The sequence below is a fragment of the Herpailurus yagouaroundi genome, unplaced genomic scaffold (assembly GCF_014898765.1).
Source record: "Herpailurus yagouaroundi ecotype Mexico unplaced genomic scaffold, PumYag 162, whole genome shotgun sequence".
Classification (NCBI taxonomy): domain Eukaryota; kingdom Metazoa; phylum Chordata; class Mammalia; order Carnivora; family Felidae; genus Herpailurus; species Herpailurus yagouaroundi.
In genome coordinates this window covers 50,328,889-50,348,217 of record NW_024412403.1, presented here as the reverse complement: position 1 = coordinate 50,348,217, position 19,329 = coordinate 50,328,889, and positions in this window count along the sequence as shown.

The window sequence follows — 19,329 nt, the reverse complement described above, 5'->3', positions numbered from 1 at the left end:
TACAGCCACTCTGGAAAACAGTGTGGAGGTTCCTCAAAAAATTAAAAATATATCTACCTTATGACCCAGAAGTAGCACTGCTAGGAATTTACCCAGTGGATACAGGAGTACTGATGCATAGGGGCACTTGGACCCCAATATTTATAGCAGCATTCTCAACAATAGCCAAATTACAGGAAGAGCCTAAATGTCCATCAATTGATGAATAGATAAAGAAATTGTGGTTTATATACATAATGGAGTACTATGTGGCAATGAGAAAGAATGAAATATGGCCCTTTGTAGCAACATGGATGGAACTGGAGAATGTGATGCTAAGTGACATAAGCCATACAGAGAAAAAGAGATACCATATGTTTTCACTCTTATGTGGATCCTCAGAAACTTAACAGAAACCCATGGGGGAGGGGAAGGAAAAAAAAAAAGAGAGAGAGAGGTTAGAGTGGGAGAGAGTCAAAGCATGAGAGACTCTTAAAAAATGAGAACTCTGGGCTGATGAGGGGTGGGAGGGAGGGGAGGGTGGGTAATAGGTATTGAAGAGGGCTTCCTTTGGGATGAGCACTGGGTGTTGTATGGAAACCAATTTGACAATAAATTTCATATATTTAAAAAAATAAATAAAATAAAATAAATTTTAATTTAGCCAAAAAAAAAAAAAAGAAAGAAAAGAACTTTGTGTAAAGTGCAGCATTCTTTATAAGAACAAAAAAAGAAAGAAAATATTAGGACGAATCCTGAGGGGATTAGTACAAAATATATAGGCTCAATCAGTTAATGCTGCTTAGAGAATTTTTATAGCTTGAAATATTCATACAATAATATGTGGAAAGTATCACATAAAATTTAATGGAGTATATTTTCATTACATTTAATTAAAATAATAAGCATAAATTGAAACTCACCAATACTACCTCTTTGAACATTTCCCTAGAGTTACCTGTGGTCTCTAAACACATCCTGGCTTTCAATTTCAACTACTTGATCATTCTATCCTACTCCCTGGAACATATCTCAGTGGCTGCTCTGTTCATTCAAAATTCCACCACAGACATATAATATGTAACTGTTACATACCAAGCTTGGTCCTGGGATCCAGGGACACAACAATGAGCATGATTTGGTGCCTATCATAGCACTTCCATCCAGGCAGAGGACAGACAAAGCAACAGAGCAACATTGTAAACACTATGGGACCACTGTGTGTGTGATGGAGGCATTAGTAAGCTTCCTCCTGTTATACATTTGGTTATACTCTACCGAGCCTTGCTCCAGTAGCTATGCCAAAAATATTGATTATTTAACTGGTTGAAATTCAAATAAACTAAATAAATGCATCTAGTTAGTTGAACAAATGATTCAGCTAGAATCTTCCGAATACCTGGTCATGTCAACTAACTTAATGGATAGCAGTTGATTTTACTCTAGTAACAAAATATGAAAAAACAGCTGGCAAGGAAAATGTCACTGTCTTTAGAGACAGGGATATTTTTAAACTTCTACTCTTCTCTGCATTGAAATCAGAGGTTTCCAACATTTTATGTACATAAAAATTATATGAAGATTTATTAAAAACACAAATACATGGGGAGCCTGGGTGGCTCAGTCAGTTAAGCATCTGACTTCGGCTCAGGTCATAATCTCACAGTTCATGGGTCCAGGCCCCAAGTCAGGCTCTGTGCTGACAGCTCGGAGCTTGGAGCCTGCTTTGGATTCTGTGTCTCCCTTTCCCTCTGCCCCTCTCCTGCTTGCTCATTCTCTCTCTCTCTCTCTCTCTAAGATAAATAAAAACATTTAAAAATTTTTTTAAAAAACACAAATTCATTGGCTATTAGCACTTCTGAAAAAAGCAAATGTAGTAGGCCGAGGCTTAGTACCAGGAATAAGCACCTGAAGTTATTCAGATGCCATAATACAAAGACTATACTTTAAAATATATCATTTTAAATAATTTAATAAACATATTTTGTGCGGTAATATTCTACCACAATGATAGTTTTTATAATGGCACTGTAATCAAGGAAAACACTTTAAAATACTCAAAACAGAAAAAAGTTATATACATTTTCAATTTAAGCAATGCCGTCTCTGTACATATAGACTCAGATATTAATTAAAGAATTTCATATACACTACTTCCATCTGTCAACATTGCAAACTCTGTTTACTCTGTCTCTGGTTAAAGTAAAAGACAATATTATGAAATTGGATTTTTACCAACTGAGTCCTAGCTCTATGCTAAACTGATATGTATCCTTGGAAGTGGTATTAATCAAATTTCCTTGCAGACCTTCATGTTGGTGACAGGCACACCTACAGTTTTACCAGCTGATGAGTCAGAATCCTGGAAGCAGAAAGTTATGGAAAATTGAAATATGTAATTAACTTTTGGGAACATCTTGTCTTCCTCTAATCCACAAGTTAAGATTTGCTCATGAAAATTGCAGCACTTTTGCAAATTTGCCAAGTAAAGAGAAGGCAAAATGCTTACAACAAAAGAAATGTTTCAAGTGGAAAATTGGTCCAAGTATGCAACATTATTAGCTTTATTATTTGCTATAAAATAATAAAGGTTTGTTTACACAGGATTTGTATACTTGTGTGCTTGCTCCAGTGATCATAATGCAGAAGAAGGAGGAAACATAAGACTTGAATTCTAGTCCAAGATCCACCACTAATAAACTCTACAAACCAGCTAAATCACTTAACCTCTATAAACTTCAGTTCCTCCATTTGTCAAAGTCAGAGTGTGAATACAAGATGGTCTCTACTGTTCTTTCCAGATCTAAAATCCTAAAAAGCAGGGAATAACGTAATAAAATATATTTCAAACTCACGGGAGGCTATGTGTTGACATTGAAAGATGCACATGATGTAGTGGGAACACTGTATTGTCAATGCCTAGCACAATCTTTGACTCTTAACAAGTGCTCAATTATATTTGGTAGATAAATGAATGAACCAGTGAAACTACACAGAATAAGAAACAGGGTTCAGTAGTTTAATTTATTTATGCTTCTATAAAATTTAGCATACCAAATCTTGGTCAGCCACTTAATGAACACTCATTTTGACCCCTTGTGAAAAGAGGCTATGAAAGAATCAAAAGATTCTTGTTCAAAGTCCACACATGAAGTGATATGAACTAGGTACTAATCCACATGTAGGTATCAAGTGGTATCAACTGGTCAATCTTTGCACAAAGTAAGGCAGAGAGCAAGATCTGGTAAAGGCTTCCTGGTGGAGGTAGCGGGTTGAAATCTTGAACCAGGTAAGGCTGATGGGTTGGTGGATGAGGAGTGTGTGGGGTGGGGTGGGGTGTGAAAAGGGGTAAAGCAGAAAAGAGAAAGCAGATTTTCATGATAGAGCAAGCCAATTCACTTTACTAGAAACAAGATCTGAAAACCAACGAGGCAAATGGGTGACTGGAGATTGTTGATGGGGAAATTTTAATACTTGAAAATTGATCACCATTTTTTTCACCAGGAATAAGAAGAGTAAAAAAGATGTCCTTCGATCTGCGCTATCCAATATGGAAGCTACTAACCACACGTGGCTACTGAGCACCTGAAATGTGGCTGGTCCAAAGTGAGATGGCGTGTGAGTGTAAAATACACACCAGATTTCAAAGACTTGGTGTCAGAAAAATAGGAATGTGAAATATCCCATGAATGCATTTTTTACTGATTACATGTTGAAATAATATTTGGGATATGATAGGCTAAATAAAATGCATTGTTTAAATTAATTTCACCTATTTCTTTGTACTCTTTTAAGAAAGTTACTAAAAATGTTTAATTAGACATGTAATCCACATCACCTTTCCACTAGACTGCTGTAAACAGATTTTCCCAGCAACAGTCATCAGCAGTATATTGCAGTATTAAAGGAAGAGAATCCAGAGGACCAAGCAAAAGGTGAAATTGTACGTATGGATCAATAATGCACAGTAGAAAAGGAACCCACAGATGAAAGACAGACATAATAATTGCTATTTATTCACAGATAAATTAATATACTAGAAACTTAATCTAGAATATCATCATGATTATAAAACACATAAATGAAACTTAAAACTCTCAGGGCTTCCTGCCTGATGTAGAAGATGTACTCAATAATTGTATTTCTTTTTAGCTTTTATAACTCTTTCTGAATGTGATGGCTCTTAGCAACCCCACATGCCTGCTGATCTCAAGTCTGGATATTATGTGGCAACTTCATAAAGGATTTCATATCCAATCATTTTGGCAGCCTCAAAATTTAACACAATCCATGGCATATACTCAGTGCTCAATAAATATTTGTTAGATAGGTGAAGGACATCACACCAAAAATTATGACTACACACAGGAGACTAAATACCAGGCCTTCTAGGTAATCTTTGCTCCTCTAGAAAGTGAAAAGTGCCATTAAAATTCCTAGTGTCCAAAAGAGTATCCCATATGCAACTTCCAGAAAAATACTGGTATTTCAGTGTGCATAGATTTTTTTAAGAATTTAATAAGAAATACAGCTGATTATAATGTATAAAAAAAACACTTATTTGTAGTACTTAAAAGTATTTATTTACAATATACTCCTTTTCTTTTTTGTTAAAAGAGAGAGAGAGATCCTACAGAAAATGATTTTTACTAGACTATTCTTGTAAATAAAATGCTATGAAGCAATTTGCCATTCTCCCACTTCAAAATCTTCAGTACTTTGTTTACTTAATCCTATTTTAATTAATATAACTTGGTACTCATGTGGTAGAGTCCCCTCTGTAAGGAATGAAGAAAAAAAAAAATCAAGGCAACCTGGTTATATCCGTAGGTAACATCCCTCAGGACCTTGTAACATGAGACCATTTAATCAGACTTCATGTTTGTATGTTACCATATATGCGAGACAAAGAAGTAGAAAATGTGTAAAAAAAAAACTACTCCACATGGCATTCAGGGCTCAGTTCTTGGGGGTACAAACCCAACTGAAATGTGCTGGCATGAATAAAATTGCTTCGTGGAAAGAAAAGCCTCCATCCATGTCACGATTCTCTGTGTGAGATTATTGCTACACTGGAATGGAAATTCTGGAAAAATTCCAAGTAGCACTGGGAAATTGTATGATTTAATCACTTTATTTTCCTGTTTCTGTTTTAAGCCAGTATAACATCAGGGTGAGGTGAATTTGGCCTTTCAGCTGCTGAACTTCACTCACACAGGCCCTGAAGATTACATGATGTTGCTGAACCTGTAAATTGCTTATTCCAACCGCTTGCCACAAATATTCCTCCTTCCCCCAGAGGTTCTACGCCACTTGGCTGAAATAATAAGAGCAATACCACTGGGCTTCACGAGCCAGGCAGTAATCAGTATAAAAAATGTGTTGTCTCTCCACCCCAAACCCCCTAGTGAGTCCACCTGACAGGAATCCCCACTGACATTCTGCTTGCCACGTCTAGCACCTCTCCTGATTTAACAACAGAAGTTACATTTCTTACCAGCTGGATCAGGAAATCCACTATTCTTGTTTTCATTTTTTTTTCTAATTCCCTCCTTCACTACTGTATTTGAACAAGAAAGCACTCTGATATTTATCCATTCCTTCGTGTCTTTACAAGAATAATGTCCAGGGAAAATTCACCAGGCTGGCTGTTTTTCACCTAGAGCCTAATGATAAACATGAGGAGTTTGACTTGATTCATCGTGATAGTCAAAGACTATTATGGTTCTCAGATCATTAGACTCCCTTGACTGACATTTACATAAATGGTCTCTCAGTCTTACTGCAGCCCAAATACCATCAACTACAGAGCTACATCCCCACAGTGTCTAAATTCTTTGTATTCTCTAAGATCCTGACAGTCGTTCTTTTCAACAGAATTCCATTTCTTCTCAAACCACACTGTTTCTCCCAGTCTTGATTCTACTATGGATCCCTTTTCAATTTAAGTAATTCATAAGGAAGCTGAGTTCTCATGGCACAGTGATGGCCATATATTCTGAGCTTAATTAGGCCAACAAGCTTAGAAATAAAGACTTTCTTGTTAATATCTTCTTTTCTATTTAAAAAAAAAGTCAATGGCATTAAAAGGGTGTAAGAAATTTAAAAATATTACCAAAAATAAACTACGTAGTAAAGTTGATCCCTTCTTTAAAAAAAAAAAAAATGGTGCTTCTCACCAAAAAGTGGAAGTGAAAGTAATTTTTTTTTTACTTTCCAAATGTAAATGTTTATAAGGGGAAATTGTAAATAGAGAGAAAAGGGATTAGGGAGAGGTCTTCTAGCAAAATTTTAATGTTGCTGGAGTACAAGATTTAGAAATATGGTCTAGAAACCTTGTGGTGATTTCACTGAGGCCCTTAAGTGTGTAAATTTTTAGACTCTAACCTACTCTAGAAATATGTAAAATGCATCAACTCCCTAAAACTCTCTCCAGAAAAAAAATCTGCTTAAAGAAAAAAAAAAAACTTTTAACATGAGTTATATGACATTCTATACTTCCATTGTCTTTCCCTTGAGCCTCTCACAATTATTACAAACATTATAGATTTCATCTCCCAGGGTCCAGTGTGGATGTGCTTCTCACACTGCAGTTAAAAACAACTAACATAACTTTCTCATGCAATTACTGTCACATTTATGATCTATTTTTTATCAAATACAGTTTTCCATTATACTCAACTCTCCTTGAGCTATAGCCATTACAAAGAGCCAAAACATAATGATGCTGTAATTAATAAACAAAAAAGAACAATTCTGCAACATATCATGACTCCTAGAATATTCAAATTTTCAATGATTAGAAATTTAAGAGTGTTCTATTACTAGCTCCTGCTTGCCTCAACCTTTTTTCCTAAGAATCACTGATACCATCTACTTTTGGGTCCAGCACTGCCCAATACCTGAAACATGCCTGAGAAGAACAGATCACTTAGCAACCCAATCACCCAACTTAGAAGGCCTGGAATTAGTCTGACTTATACCTGGTGTTATGGACTGTCTATGTTCCCCCAAAATTCATATGTTGAAGCCCTAACTCCCAATGTAATGTACTAGAAGGTGGGGCTTTTGGGGTATATCTAGGTTTAGATGGAGTCATGAGGGTAGAGCCCGTGATGGGATCACTGCCCTTATAAGAAGAGGAAGGACACCAGAACTCTCTGCCATGTGAGGTTACAGGGGGTAAGGCAGCCCTCTGCAAGTCAGGGAAAAGGCCCTCACCAAAATCTGACCATACTAGCACCCTAAGATAAAACTTCCCAGGCTCCAGAACTGTGAGAAATAAATGTCTGTTATTTAAGTCACCCAGTCTATGGCATTTTTGTTACAGCAGGCTGGGCAGCTTGGGACGTGTGGTACCCAATGTATTTACCTTAGATCCCAAGTACTTCCAAGGCCATTGGGCCTGCACCACTCTGGCAATGGTGGTTCAGCTCATATGATTGGATTTCTTTTCCCCCATTTGATTAGATTTCTACCTTCACTCCCTTGCATTCCATTGCATTCATTTGATAATAGGACAAGAGTTTTGTCTTCTCCAATTGCTAAGACATGATACATCACCTAGCTCTTGCAGGTTCATTCACTCTCAGCTGCTAAAGAATGGTCACATTTTCTGGAACCTCAGTGGTGATGCCCACCTGACATCAATACTCAACTGCCACCTGCATTTCTGCTGATGTCTCTGCTGGACTAGATCTACTTACTTTTCTGTGCTAACAGAACCGTACTGAACCATTTCCCTTTGCTCACTATCTACAATTTAATCTTTTCTTAACCTGTCTCATGTTTCTTCTTTATTACTTTTAGCCTATATTTTTTATGGCCCAATATGCCTTGTTCTGAATGCTCAGTCCACAGGTAAACAAACTAAAACACAGAAAACACTCACCTATTTCTATCATGATTATCTTACTGGCCTTAATTTTAAAAATGGGGTTTTCAACACAGAGTAACATATGAATCTTCAACAGCTGTAATATAATAATGATAATGATAATAAATATCTATGAGATAAATAGATGATTGTACATGGGTACTTATTAGTGACTACCATTATGCTCTTTTATATACATTAACTACTTAAATCTTAGGTTTTATTACCCCAACTTATAACTGAGGAAACTGAGCTTTGGGGGAGTCCAAGGAAGCCCTCAAGATTCCTCACCTAGGGCGCCTGGGTGGATCAGTCCAGCTGAGTGTCCAACTTTGGCTCAGGTCATAATCTCACAGTTCATTAGTATGAGCCCCACATTGGGCTCTGTGTTGACAGCTCAGAGTCTGGAGCCTGCTTCGGATTCTGTGTCTCCCTTTCTCTCTCTCTCTCTGCTCCTCCCCCGCTCACACTGTCTCTCTCTCAAAAATAAATAAACATAAAAATAAATAAAAATAAAAGATTTCTCACCTAATACCTGGCAGAAATGGCTTCCCATCTAGACCTGACTTCAGAGCCTCAGTTCTTCACAACTACCCACATGGCCTCTGTTTCACTTCTAAAGAACTTGATACTGAAATTATGACATATTCTTGCTTTGCTGTAACTGTTCACTGTTAGAAAAAGCTTAACAGAACATTGCCTAACATACCTTTTAACTCCAAGAATCTAAAATTCTAATATTCATTCTGAGAATGTGAGCCATAGCAGTAGCTAGCCTGTTGGCATCCTTAAAAAATAAAATCTTTGACTTGTACATTTGTTTTACCAAATGTAAAGTGTATTTTTATGCATCAAATTTTAATTTGTACAGTTCTTTGTATTGAAAATTTTCAAAAATGTATGACATACTTCTGACTGCTTCCATACAACAATATGAAGAATTTTTAAACTTTTTTTTGATGATTTAGAATCCCCACCGTGAACATCACCTATTGTGATACAGTGATGTTCTTTGTGACTTAATGCATGAGATCAGTGTACTTCACACTAAATAACCCCATACTGTTATTTTTAAAGTTATTTCATCTACTTTGATCAGTTTATCTTTTCCATGGGCTTGTGGCCATTTGTTCCTCTTGTTTTTAGAATGCTTAAAAGAAAAGCAATACTTTTCCAATTTGCCACTTTTAATCTACTAAAGATTGTAAAAGCAATAATACTCATTTGTTTAATCTGTAAGTAAAAGAAGAATAAATGGGCTTAGAAACTAACTAGGAACTCCCATTTGAAAAGAATAAAGGCCTTGTAGAATATGAGTTAACTACAAATACACGGATTTATTTCTGGTCTCTCTTCTCTGTTCCATTGTGTCTCTATCTTTATGCCAGTACCATACTGCTTGCAATATATTTTGAAATGAGGAAGCATAATGCCTCCAGCTTTATTCTTCTCTCTTAAGATTTCTTGGATATTCAGGGTCTTTGATGGTTCCATATGTTCTATCTCTATGAAAAAAATTGCCACTGAAATTTGGACAGGAATTACAATGAATCTGTAGATCACTCTGGGTAGCATGGACACTTAAACTATACTAATTCTTCCAATCCATGAATACAAAATAGCCTTATTTTTATTTGTGTATTCTTTAATTTCTTTCATCAATGTCTCAAAGTTTTAAGTATAGAGATCCTTCATTTCCTTGGTTAAATTTATTTCCAAGTATTTTATGGTTTTGCTGCTCTTATAAATGGGATTGTTTTCTTCATTTCACAGATAGTTTACTGTTAGTGTATAAAAATGCAAACTATTTTTGTGTGTTAATTTTGTATATTGCAACTTCATTTTGTTCATTAGTTCTAACAGTTTAGTAGAATCTTTAGAATTTTCTGTACATAAAAACATGTCATCTGTAAACAAAGTTTTACTTCTTCCTTTCTGATTTAGATTTCTTTTTCTTGTTTAATTGCTCTGGCTAGGACCTACAGTACTATATTGAGCAGAAGTGCTAAGAGTGGACATCCTTATCTTTTTTCTGGTCTTAAAAGATTTCAGCTTTTCACCACTGAGTATCATATAATCTGTGGGTTTTTTCATATATACCCTTTATTATATTTAAGTACATTCCTTCCATACCTAATTTGTTGAGAGCTTTTATCATGAAAAGGTGTTGAATTTTCTCAAATACTATGTCTGCACCTATTAAGGTGATCATAACTTTTATCTTTTATTTTATTAATTTTAATTGTCACATTTATTGATTTGTGTATCCTTGCATCCCAGGATAATTTCCACTTAATCATGGTGTATAATCCTTTCAATGTGTCTGCTGAATTCAGTTTGCTAGAATTCTGCTGAGGATTTTTGCACTTATGTTATTCAGGAATATTGGTCTGTAACTTTCTTTTCTTATAGCATCCTTCAGTAAGGATTCGAAGAGCACACAATGGAGAAAGGACAGTCTCTTCTGTAAATGGTGTTTGGAAAATTAGATATCCACATCAGAAAAATGATACTGTACTTATATCATACAAAAATCAACCCAAAATGAATTAAATAGCTAAACATTAAACCTGAAACTCTAAAACTACTAGAAGAAAATATAAGGGGAAACCTTGCCATTAGTCTGGGCAATGATTTTTTTGGATATGACCCCAAAACACAAGCAACAAAAGCCAAAATATACAAATGGGATTGCAACAGATGAAAAAGCTTCTATGTAGCAAAGGAAGCAATAAACAGACTGAAGAGACAACATATGGAAGAAAATATTTTCAAACCATGCATTTAATAATAGATTAAGATATATAAGGAGCTCCTACAACTCAATAACAAATAAATAAATAATCCAATAAAAAATGGCAAAGGACCTAAGTAGAAATTTCTCCAAAGAAGACATAAATGGCCAAGAGGTATATGAAAAAAGGCCTCAGAATTATAAATCATGAGGGAAATGCAAATCAAAATCACAATCACATACCACTTCACACCTGTTAGAATGGCATTATCAAAAAGATAAAAGATAACAACTGTTGGTGAAATGTGGAGAAAAGGAAACCCTGTACACTGTCCCACTGTTGGTGGGAAAGTAAATTGGAACATATGTTATGGAAAACAGTAAAGAGATTCCTCAAAAATTAAAAATAGAACTATCATATGATCCTACAATCCCAAACTGGGGATATACTGAAAGGAAATAAAATCAGTATCTCAAAATAATATCTCCTCTCCCATGTCTATTGTAGCATTATTCACTATAACAAAGGTATTGAAATAATCTAAGTGTCCACCAACAAATGAAAGAATGAGTAAAATGTGAATATATATGGAATACACACATACCATGAAATATTATTCAGCCATAAAAATGAAGGAAAGTCTGCCATTTTTAACAACAGCAATGTACCTGGAGGACATTATGCTAACTGAAATAAGCCAGACACAAAAAAAATAAATATTGAATGATCTCACTTCTATGTGGGATCTAAAAAAGTTAAACCCATGAAAGTTGAGTAGAATGGTAGTTACCAGGGACTTGGAGGGGAGGAGAGAGAGGAAATAGGGGAAATGGGGAGATGTTGGTCAAATGGTACAAAGTTTCAGTTAGGCAGCATGAATAAGTTCTAAAGTACAGCATGGTGACTATAGTTAAGAAACTATGTTTTGTACTTGAAATGCTCTAAGACACTAAATCTTAAGTGTTTTCACCACACACACACACACACACACACACACACACACACAGGTAACTATAAGAAGTGATGGATACGTTGATTAGCTTGATTGTGGTAATCATTTCACGATATATGATTTCTCAATATATGTGATTTCACAATACATATCACTTCACAATACATCTATAGATATATCAAGACATCACATTATACACTTTGAATATATACAAGTTTTATTTCTCAATTATACATCAATAAAGCTAGAGAGAGGAAAAAATACAGACTGAATGGGAGGGCTTTGCAACATCTATTTGAGTTACTCAGGATCTCATTGCTTCCTTTCTGATTTCCTGACAATAGACAAAATCCTCTGCGCTGACTGAAGAAAAAAAGGGAATCAGTTGGCTTGGTAGGGATAGAACTGCTAATCTAACAGGAAACCTCTTCATCTCTCCCTCTCAACATTTGCTGAGTTTAAAATCAAGACCAAGACATGTGTTTCCCTGGCACATGATGGCAACCAAGGCCACTGATGCCTGACCAATGACAGATAACAATGTATTCCTTTCTAAAAGTGAAGCTTAGAATATACTCTATTGCTGATGAACATTGACAGAATATCATTTGGATGATGTGAAAATGAAGCAGAGTTTATCACTTGACATGGCTAAATCAGCAAAGAGATGATTTGTTTAGCAAACATTTACATGGCACTTCTTATGTGTAGGCCTTCTTTTAAGCACTGTATACATATTAATACTTGTAGTGTAAGGTAACAAAACTAAGAATGAAATACAAGACCCCGTATGCATCACAGACATTTGAGACATCACAGAACTATAGATCCTAAACCAGGATAAACCTCAGAGATCGTCTGTTTAGTCCCTTGCCAGCCAAAGCACTGCATGCGTGGAGCCACCAGAGCCATAAGGACCATATAAACTTCCTCGGATCCCTCTGAGATGAAGGGAGAACCAGAACTCAAGTCTTTGATCTCTTAGTACAGTGGTCCTCCCTCCACATCCAGCTATTCCTTATGGATTCATAGTTTTTCAGGGTTGAAAGAAACATGTAAGATCATCTACCTAGTGTTCCTCTGGGGAGATCTAATTTATATAAATGACATACCCACTAATAACAGATGCTCACTGCTACCTTACTTCCACCTCTCTCTCCTACCACCTGGGAAATTGCCTGGAAGTTATGATGCAGTGGCTAAAATTTGCTCAACTACACTCTAGAGACCATACTCTACGACCCTCTCTATACTCTGCTTCCTCTGGGAGGAAGAAAAAAGGCACTCTCCTTTCCAAACTACATCAAGTCCAGGCTGGCCCTCATTCTTTGCCTGCAATAACAGAAACTACCAACAGTTTAAAAGAGACCCTCCATGAGCCAAACCCAAGAGGCTGAGACGAACAACTCACTGGAGGATACTTCCCTGGAATCCTCTGTGGAGGCTGGAGCTATGGGCGAGAGAAACTTCTCTAGTCCAGGGCCCCTCTGAACAAAGCCCCCATGCCAACCACGCCAAAGCCCTAAGATTCTTTCATCTCTGCCAACCTTGTACCCTCTACCCTGAAACCACAGGCTGTAAATAAGAATGTATGATCTTATAATTGGGGTAGGTTTAGATAGGCATTGATTACTAACTGGTGATGGTCCCAGAGGATATTATTGTTATAATAACCACACACTTTGCAAAGGGAGCTGCACAGATGACATAACAAACTCCGTTTCTTGGTTATTCACTATATGTTTTATAGCTGCATTAGTTTTTATAGCCTAATTAACTCTTTAAAAATACTGACATGCACTAACTGGATTATAAATTCAGCTAGAGATTTCATTAACCATAGGTCATTTTTATTAAAAATTGTGTTATCTCCTGAATTGACTTTAAAAAATAAAATGAAACCCAAATCTTATGGACTTGCTAAAGATGGGGCCTTTATAAAACTTTCTCTTCCAAAGCTTAGTGGCCTCCAGCAACAAGAAATGAAGCTTTCCTCACTGGAAAAACAGAAATGTTAAGACACTCCCTCATGTGAGGATTCAGCAAAGAAATCAGAAGCTGTGTCACATATTTTAAACAGGCATGGATTCAATTAAGGAATTGGGTGCTTATAAAACTATTGGAAACACTAGAGGAGAAAAAGACAGGAGGAGCTGCCTTAAGTTTCAGGTTTGTGGCCACAAAGAAAGAGGAGGCTGTTGTGCCCCAAAATCCAAATGGTGGAAGTAACTTCTCAGCTTCTCACAGCTCCAAAGTGGGTGAAATGGCAACCACTCACATCGGAACATCTGGTAATACTCATCAGCTCACTGTCCCTGCCAGAAGACAGAGGGGAAAAATGCCTATCCCTCTTCCACATTGGCAATCCCATGTGCAAGTGTCTCATTGGCAGAGCCCTGCCATCCTGGAATCCTACTACCAAAATAGCCCAAGAAACATAGTTCTCAAGCTTCTGTCTGCAGCATTATAGGGGAGGATTTACAAGGGACAGAAGAGTACCAGTGCCAGCAGACCATTCTAATTCTAGGATTACTCCATCAGGTAAGCAAACCTCCAAATTCCATTCTCCTCAGAAGAGAACCCAGAACACACCATTTGTCACTGAGACAACTCTAAGAACACAACTGCCTTTCAACTACATACAAATCATCTGCCCAGGCATTCAGTAACTCCAGAAGATGATGTAATCCCTACAGATAAATTACAGAAAAAAAATGCTCACAGCCAACATTAACATTACATAATCCACCACCACTAAAACCCACTCTTAAGAGAACTTTATGTAAAATGTTAATGGGACATTTCCTTCAAAAACAAGTTTCCCTTAAAGGAACACCAAAAAGAAGAGAGGATTCCCTTTGTGTAAGGCTAGATACATTCTTCTCAAAGTTCTTAAGAAATATTTAGTTTTGTTTTCTGGATTATCAAATAATTTAGATCAAGAAAAAAAATGACAAATTAATTCATAGTTTTCCCAAAGGTAACACTCGGAAAACTATCACATTTCTTTTCAGCATAAAGATTATTAGTTTATAGCTCTTTTTCTGGTTTTAGACTCTGAACTTGTTTCTTTCCATTTCAGTTAAAAGTGACCTTTTAATTGGGGGTTTTCCATCCATGATTCTTTTTCTGGAATAAGAGCCAGAGTTTTCCCATTTACACCACCTTATGAAAGGGTTTCCTTTCTTCTAAAGGAATTTTAAAAATATCATTCTAAATTTCTTGTCTTCAAGTCTTTCTTAGATTTAGACTAACAAGGATATTGATTCCAATAGGTCAGGTACAAAAGTGCCATATCTTAATACATTATTAATTGTATCCTTCATGTGAATCTTTTAAGGATGCTTGAAAGGATGCAATAATAAATGCAATTCCTTGGGTATAAGAATGTATCTTCTCCCTCATGGAATAATAAATCTGCCACAACACCACACTAGTAACTACAAATGTATTTTTACCAGGAAATAGGTTATGAATATAAAAATCTCACACATAACCCCAAAGCAGATATTAGGTAGCAGGAAGACTTGTTGCAGGGACTAAAACAAGAATGAAAGGTTCAGAGTCTGCCCTCACAGGAGCTCTAGGGAGCATAATTTAGAATCATTTATACTAAACAGCACACAGTCTTTCCTATCATCTTCAATACCCAGGTTTAGGATTATAAATATCTGACTTGCCCTTTAAGCTGTCTGCAGCCATCATAGCTAATGCTAACGGCAGAAGACTTTCCCAGGAAGTCGTCTAAAAAGCAAAGGGCGGCCTTATCTCCAGAGAAGAAGCAGCCACCAAATTGAGCAGGCAAGAGCTATCCAGTCCTCCTGGTCACACACCCCCTGACAGTTCCAGGGCATGACAGGTCAGACCCAATTGCTTCTGCACTTCTCTGGCCAAACGGTGAGAAGGGACAGCTACGATCTGATGCCTACCTAATGCCGGCTTGCTCAGCCCACCTCGGGCCAGAGCACTGCCAGGTCTGGCCTTGGCTGCCAGCCATGCTTACTGGCCATTGGGAATTAAGGCCTTAAGGAAATCTGTCTCAGTAAGAATGAAATGGTGGACTTGATCCTTTAAACATTAATTATAAGCCACTAATTTGTATAGTATAGTTCTTAGTATATGCTTACTTCATAAAGGAGTGATCTACAACCACACTGTTTCTACTTATGCTGGGTTTCAACCTTGGTCTGCCACTTACCAGCTTTGTAATCTTGTGTAAGCTAATTAACGTCTCTAATTCGATTTCTTCACCTGCAAACCAGAATGATAACAGCAATGATACCTCATATATTTACTGAGTGCCTTAAATGAAATAATGCAAGTAAAATGTTTAACACAGAGACTATCACACAATAAGCACTCAACAAATAATAGTGACAGTATTTTTATCATATAAAATTTTTGTTTCTTTCTCATATCCATTATTTATTTCTTTAAAAGCTATTAGATGTGGGAAGGAGGGATATGAGAAATATTGTATAAACCATTTCTCTGATAGGAATACTCAAGTTGAGATACCTTAAGTGAGCAACCTAGGGTATATAATGTTGCAATAGCCATTTACTAAAATAAAACCAGTCAATTTTGAGTGATATACAATCTGACAGACTTTATGGAAGAGTTATTACATAAGCCTAATTATCTAACCTTCCATGTTGTGTGGTCAGCATTATTTGTTACCAGAAGTCATTGCTGGGTTAGTCAGGGGTTAACTAATACGTACTAGTAGTAATTGATATGACACACTAAGGTCTATACTCTCCTAAAGTAAATAGAAAGGTTATTACAAACCAAAGCACCTTTTCTTGTTCTTACACCTGCAAAATAAGGTGCCCAGCCCATTATATGACTTCCTTCCTCATTCAATCCTAGAGCTTTTCTCAGTGGTAATGGTGCTATTTATTGGGGTGCCTGGGTAGCTCAGTCGGTTGGGTGTCCAACTTCGGCTCAAGTCATGATCTCATGGTTTGTGGGTTCGAGCCCTGTGTCAGGCTCTGTGCTGACAGCTCAGAGCCTGGAGCCTGCTTTGAATTGTGTGCCTCCTACTCTCTCTGCCCCTTCCCCTGCTCACACTCTGTTCTTCTCTCTCCAAAAATAAATAAACATTAAAACTAAAAATATATATATTTATTATCTTGTATCTTAGAAATGACTTTGAAACATCAAAATGAACAAAGTGTAAATACTGCAGGGAGATCATGTTCAGCTGATAACCATCTACCTATTTATTTCATAAGAGACTAGCCATACAAATTCTTGAGAAGACAAATATTGTAACCTATCATTACATGGAACCTTTCCTCTGTGACTATCAAGTTCATAGCATTTCCCAGGGGCAAACATTATTTCCTTCTACCATATCTGGCTCAGGAGCTAAATGACTTACCTGAGATCATACAAATCATATTGTAAGGCCATAAACAGAACCCCCTTTGGATTCTCACCCCATGGCTCTCTCCAATAAGTATCTTAATTGGCTCTTCACGTAACGAAATGGGACAGAAGTGGGGGAATGCTATTACTGAACAATCTTTCAAACCCCAGTTTGAAAAAGATATAGAATACATATGGATACAGAAACATAAAAACTTCCTTACATAACTAAAGCCAGATATTATTAGAAACTTTGAAATTTTGGGGGCACCTGGGTGGCTCAGTTGGTTAAGTGTCCAACTCTTGATTTTGGCTCAGGTCATGATCTCACAGTTCTCTTGAGATTAAGCCCCATGTCAGGCTCTGAGCTCTTAGCTCAGAGCCTGCTTGTAATGCTCTCTCCCTCTCTCTCTGCCCCTCCCCTGTGCTCACACGTGCGTATGCTCTCTCTCAAAATAAATAAACTTTAAAAAAAAAGAAAATTTGACATTTTAAAATTGTAATCTAAATATTTGTCAAGCAAAGTCTCTACCATTGGAGTAAGTATATACCTTCTTAAGATGATAGCTTTGAAAGATAGCTCTCATATGGTTTATATATACACACCTATGTTAACTTTATATAGATGGGAATATATAGATACACGAAGAATTGAAGAACATATATAAATACAGTAAGTTGCATTTGTACTACAGGACTCCACATCCCCTGCTCTTGTCCCCAGTCACATTTTCTTTCTAAATCAATTACTAAAGTCCCCTAATTTCATAGCATGTGAGTGAACTATTTAATGATCTCTTTTTCAAAGTAAAAAGATCACTTGGAACAGTGAAGAGTTTTGCCATCCCATAGCTACTTCGCTATTACAAACAAATGATAAGGATTAACAATAAATGTGTGAGTCAGAGATTATGGAAAGAGCCCAAATACACCAACCGTACCTTTAGAATCTAAAAATACACAAAACACCAAGCTATAAAATGCTCTTGACGTCAGTGGAAGGCACAGTAGTCAAGTAAGATCACTTTATAGCCTTTCCCTAACTGCCTCACAGATAAACCTGTGCTGTGGTTTTTCATGTCTGGACCATAAAAATATCCCTCTGGACTTCACAGGCAGTCACCCGTTAACTAAACAATACACTAAATCCTTACAAACTATGACTCATAGGATCAGCCATAGACAATATATATAAAACCTCATTCTCTGAACATAAAATAAATTATGTAGAGAGACCTAGAGAACATTTTTATTTCTCTTTTTCAATATTAATTGTTTTTAAGTAATTTAAGTTTAAACCTAAACTGCTAAAAAATATCCTCCAAAGAGTTTATGAAATTTGGTAAAAATTCAATAAAAATCAATTCAATTATTTGAATGTCTAGCTAAGTATATCAGATTTCTGTTTGCCATGGACTCTAAAAGCATTATCTGAAGTCACTTGTCACCATCTATTGTCGCTAATCATCTTTTCATCTGGAATTCAACAGCAATCACAGTAGCTCATGCTTTGGGGACTTTTTCCCTCTCTCTAGTTACACTTAAAATAAATACGCTTACAAGCAAAAAGTAATAATCAATGAAGAGAAAAAAATAGCCCCAACTTTTATATGTACCTGGCCTATTAAAATCTTAAACTTAGAATCTGTCTAGAAATCCCATGTTGACAGAATCTCTGGCACACCAGCTACAGCTCATGGATCTAAGGTCTCACGAGATCTTCCTCCACTGAAGTCATGTCCAAAGGCCAAATACAGATACACACTTCATTTGTGTGGGAGCAGAATTATGGCTCTATAACTCACCAACTTTGGAGCAGAGCCATAATTCATGGTATTTCAGTCAGTACAAACAAGGATAAAGAAATATTATTATTTCACCATGGAACACTGAGTAGAAAAGAAATAGAAATGTTAGCCAACCTGGCATCTCTGTACAGCAATATATCTAGTTTATGTTCTGTGTGAAATGAAATTTTTTAATGCTTTTAAGATATCAAAATAAATTGTGTAGACAGGTAGTATCTTGGGGGTTCTACCTGGTGGCTGGTATTATGGGTGGAGGGAATTATATACACAATAAAGTGGATTTATAAGGTCTAGGAATTGCCTAATCCAATATATTGGGAGCAATCAGTTGAATGATATAGGCTGAGTGAATTTAGGCGTATGAATAACAGTCCAGTTAATACAAAGAAATTATTCTCAGGAGTAGGTAGGAAAAATGTTAGATCATTTCTAACTTCCATCGTATTACATAGGCATGGACTTCAAATTTCAGAGCAGTTGACTTGTATTTCCCAACCCAAAGTAAGCTTTGTCTGGGAAAATTCTTTTGAAAACAATGGGTCTGAGCTCACAGACCTCAGTGTGTGTGTGTGTGTGTGTGTGTGTGTGTGTGTGTGTGTGTGTGTG